The following is a 4,764-nucleotide window of genomic DNA, read 5'->3' on the forward strand; positions in this document are numbered from 1 at the left end:
CTGTAGTTAACCCAGAGTGTTTTCAGGTTCGTAGCCTGTAGTTAACCCAGAGTGTTTTCAGGTTCGTAGCCTGTAGTTAACCCAGAGTGTTTTCAGGTTCCTAGCCTGTAGTTAACCCAGAGTGTTTTCAGGTTCGTAGACTGTAGTTAACCCAGAGTGTTTTCAGGTTCGTAGCCTGTAGTTAACCCAGAGTGTTTTCAGGTTTCTAGCCTGTAGTTAACCCAGAGTGTTTTCAGGTTCCTAGCCTGTAGTTAACCCAGAGTGTTTTCAGATTCGTAGCCTGTAGTTAACCCAGAGTGTTTTCAGGTTCGTAGCCTGTAGTTAACCCAGAGTGTTTTCAGGTTCGTAGCCTGTAGTTAACCCAGAGTGTTTTCAGGTTCGTAGACTGTAGTTACAGATTGTTTTCAGGTTCGTAGCCTGTAGTTAACCCAGAGTGTTTTCAGGTTCGTAGCCTGTGGTTAACCCAGAGTGTTTTCAGGTTCATAGCCTGTGGTTAACCCAGAGTGTTTTCAGGTTCGTAGCTTGTAGTTAACCCAGAGTGTTTTCAGGTTCGTAGCCTGTAGTTAACCCAGAGTGTTTTCAGGTTCGTAGCCTGTGGTTAACCCAGAGTGTTTTCAGGTTCATAGCCTGTGGTTAACCCAGAGTGTTTTCAGGTTCGTAGCCTGTAGTTAACCCAGAGTGTTTTCAGGTTCGTAGCTTGTAGTTAACCCAGAGTGTTATCAAGTTCGTAGCCTGTAGTTAACCCAGAGTGTTTTCAGGTTCGTAGCCTGTAGTTAACCCAGAGTGTTTTCAGATTCGTAGCCTGTAGTTAACCCAGAGTGTTTTCAGGTTCCTAGCCTGTAGTTAACCCAGAGTGTTATCAAGTTCGTAGCCTGTAGTTAACCCAGAGTGTTTTCAGGTTCGTAGCCTGTAGTTAACCCAGAGTGTTTTTCGGTTCGTAGCCTGTAGTTGTTTTCAGGTTTGTAGCCTGTAGTTAACCCAGAGTGTTTTCAGGTTCCTAGCCTGTAGTTAACCCAGAGTGTTATCAAGTTCGTAGCCTGTAGTTAACCCAGAGTGTTTTCAGGTTCGTAGCCTGTAGTTAACCCAGAGTGTTTTCAGATTCGTAGCCTGTAGTTAACCCAGAGTGTTTTCAGATTCGTAGCCTGTAGTTAACCCAGAGTGTTTTCAGGTTCGTAGCCTGTAGTTGTTTTCAGGTTTGTAGCCTGTAGTTAACCCAGAGTGTTTTCAGGTTCCTAGCCTGTAGTTAACCCAGAGTGTTTTCAGGTTCGTAGCCTGTAGTTAACCCAGAGTGTTTTCAGGTTCGTAGCCTGTAGTTAACCCAGAGTGTTTTCAGGTTTGTAGACTGTAGTTAACCCAGAGTGTTTTCAGGTTCGTAGCCTGTAGTTAACCCAGAGTGTTTTCAGGTTTGTAGCCTATAGTTAACCCAGAGTGTTTTCAGGTTCGTAGCCTGTAGTTAACCCAGAGTGTTTTCAGGTTCGTAGACTGTAGTTAACCCAGAGTGTTTTCGGGTTCGTAGCCTGTAGTTAACCCAGAGTGTTTTCAGGTTCGTAGACTGTAGTTACAGATTGTTTTCAGGTTCGTAGCCTGTAGTTAACCCAGATTGTTTTCAGGTTCCTAGCCTGTAGTTAACCCAGAGTGTTTTCAGGTTCGTAGCCTGTAGTTAACCCAGAGTGTTTTCAGGTTCCTAGCCTGTAGTTAACCCAGAGTGTTTTCAGGTTCGTAGCCTGTAGTTAACCCAGAGTGTTTTCAGGTTCGTAGCCTGTAGTTAACCCAGAGTGTTTTCAGGTTCCTAGCCTGTAGTTAACCCAGAGTGTTTTCAGGTTCGTAGCCTGTAGTTAACCCAGAGTGTTTTCAGGTTCATAGCCTGTGGTTAACCCAGAGTGTTTTCAGGTTCGTAGCCTGTAGTTAACCCAGAGTGTTTTCAGGTTCGTAGCCTGTAGTTAACCAAGAGTGTTTTCAGGTTCCTAGCCTGTAGTTAACCCAGAGTGTTTTCAGGTTCCTAGCCTGTAGTTAACCCAGAGTGTTTTCAGGTTCCTAGCCTGTAGTTAACCCAGAGTGTTTTCAGGTTCGTAGCCTGTAGTTAACCCAGAGTGTTTTCAGGTTCCTAGCCTGTAGTTAACCCAGAGTGTTTTCAGGTTCGTAGCCTGTAGTTAACCCAGAGTGTTTTCAGGTTCGTAGCCTGTAGTTAACCCAGAGTGTTTTCAGGTTCGTAGCCTGTAGTTAACCCAGAGTGTTTTCAGGTTCGTAGCCTGTAGTTAACCCAGAGTGTTTTCAGGTTCGTAGCCTGTAGTTAACCCAGTGTTTTCAGGTTCGTAGACTGTTGTTAACCCAGAGTGTTTTCAGGTTCGTAGCCTGTAGTTAACCCAGAGTGTTTTCAGGTTCGTAGACTGTAGTTAACCCAGAGTGTTTTCAGGTTCGTAGCCTGTAGTTAACCCAGAGTGTTTTCAGGTTCGTAGCCTGTAGTTAACCCAGAGTGTTTTCAGGTTTGTAGCCTATAGTTAACCCAGAGTGTTTTCGGGTTCGTAGACTGTAGTTAACCCAGAGTGTTTTCAGGTTCGTAGCCTGTAGTTAACCCAGAGTGTTTTCAGGTTTGTAGCCTGTAGTTAACCCAGAGTGTTTTCAGGTTCGTAGCCTGTAGTTGTTTTCAGGTTTGTAGCCTGTAGTTAACCCAGAGTGTTTTCAGGTTCCTAGCCTGTAGTTAACCCAGAGTGTTTTCAGGTTCGTAGCCTGTAGTTAACCCAGAGTGTTTTCAGGTTCGTAGCCTATAGTTAACCCAGAGTGTTTTCAGGTTCGTAGCCTGTAGTTAACCCAGAGTGTTTTCAGGTTCCTAGCCTGTAGTTAACCCAGAGTGTTTTCAGGTTCGTAGCCTGTAGTTAACCCAGAGTGTTTTCAGGTTTGTAGCCTGTAGTTAACCCAGAGTGTTTTCAGGTTTGTAGCCTGTAGTTAACCCAGAGTGTTTTCAGGTTCGTAGCCTGTAGTTGTTTTCAGGTTTGTAGCCTGTAGTTAACCCAGAGTGTTTTCAGGTTCCTAGCCTGTAGTTAACCCAGAGTGTTTTCAGGTTCGTAGCCTGTAGTTAACCCAGAGTGTTTTCAGGTTCGTAGCCTATAGTTAACCCAGAGTCTTTTCAGGTTCGTAGCCTGTAGTTAACCCAGAGTGTTTTCAGGTTCCTAGCCTGTAGTTAACCCAGAGTGTTTTCAGGTTCGTAGCCTGTAGTTAACCCAGAGTGTTTTCAGGTTTGTAGCCTATAGTTAACCCAGAGTGTTTTCAGGTTCGTAGACTGTAGTTAACCCAGAGTGTTTTCAGGTTCGTAGCCTGTAGTTAACCCAGAGTGTTTTCAGGTTTGTAGCCTATAGTTAACCCAGAGTGTTTTCAGGTTCGTAGCCTGAAGTTAACCCAGAGTGTTTTCAGGTTCGTAGACTGTAGTTAACCCAGAGTGTTTTCGGGTTCGTAGCCTGTAGTTAACCCAGAGTGTTTTCAGGTTCGTAGACTGTAGTTACAGATTGTTTTCAGGTTCGTAGCCTGTAGTTAACAAAGATTGTTTTCAGGTTCCTAGCCTGTAGTTAACCCAGAGTGTTTTCAGGTTCGTAGCCTGTAGTTAACCCAGAGTGTTTTCAGGTTCGTAGCCGGTAGTTAACCCAGAGTGTTTTCAGGTTCGTAGCCTGTAGTTAACCCAGAGTGTTTTCAGGTTCCTAGCCTGTAGTTAACCAAGAGTGTTTTCAGGTTCCTAGCCTGTAGTTAACCCAGAGTGTTTTCAGGTTCCTAGCCTGTAGTTAACCCAGAGTGTTTTCAGGTTCCTAGCCTGTAGTTAACCCAGAGTGTTTTCAGGTTCGTAGCCTGTAGTTAACCCAGAGTGTTTTCAGGTTCGTAGCCTGTAGTTAACCCAGAGTGTTTTCAGGTTCGTAGCCTGTAGTTAACCCAGAGTGTTTTCAGGTTCGTAGCCTGTAGTTAACCCAGAGTGTTATCAGGTTTCTAGCCTGTAGTTAACCCAGAGTGTTTTCAGGTTCCTAGCCTGTAGTTAACCCAGAGTGTTTTCAGGTTCGTAGCCTGTAGTTAACCCAGAGTGTTTTCAGGTTCGTAGCCTGTAGTTAACCCAGAGTGTTTTCAGGTTTCTAGCCTGTAGTTAACCCAGAGTGTTTTCAGGTTCCTAGCCTGTAGTTAACCCAGAGTGTTTTCAGGTTCCTAGCCTGTAGTTAACCCAGAGTGTTTTCAGGTTCCTAGCCTGTAGTTAACCCAGAGTGTTTTCAGGTTCCTAGCCTGTAGTTAACCCAGAGTGTTTTCAGGTTCGTAGCCTGTAGTTAACCCAGAGTGTTTTCAGGTTCGTAGCCTGTAGTTAACCCAGAGTGTTTTCAGGTTTCTAGCCTGTAGTTAACCCAGAGTGTTTTCAGGTTCCTAGCCTGTAGTTAAGCCAGAGTGTTTTCAGGTTCGTAGACTGTAGTTAACCCAGAGTGTTTTCAGGTTCCTAGCCTGTAGTTAACCCAGAGTGTTTTCAGGTTCGTAGACTGTAGTTAACCCAGAGTGTTTTCAGGTTTGTAGCCTGTAGTTAACCCAGAGTGTTTTCAGGTTTCTAGCCTGTAGTTAACCCAGAGTGTTTTCAGGTTCGTAGCCTGTAGTTAACCCAGAGTGTTTTCAGGTTCGTAGCCTGTAGTTAACCCAGAGTGTTTTCAGGTTCCTAGCCTGTAGTTAACCCAGAGTGTTTTCAGGTTCGTAGACTGTAGTTAACCCAGAGTGTTTTCAGGTTCGTAGCCTGTAGTTAACCCAGAGTGT

Source organism: Salvelinus fontinalis, chromosome 13, assembly GCF_029448725.1.
Source record: "Salvelinus fontinalis isolate EN_2023a chromosome 13, ASM2944872v1, whole genome shotgun sequence".
NCBI lineage: Eukaryota > Metazoa > Chordata > Actinopteri > Salmoniformes > Salmonidae > Salvelinus > Salvelinus fontinalis.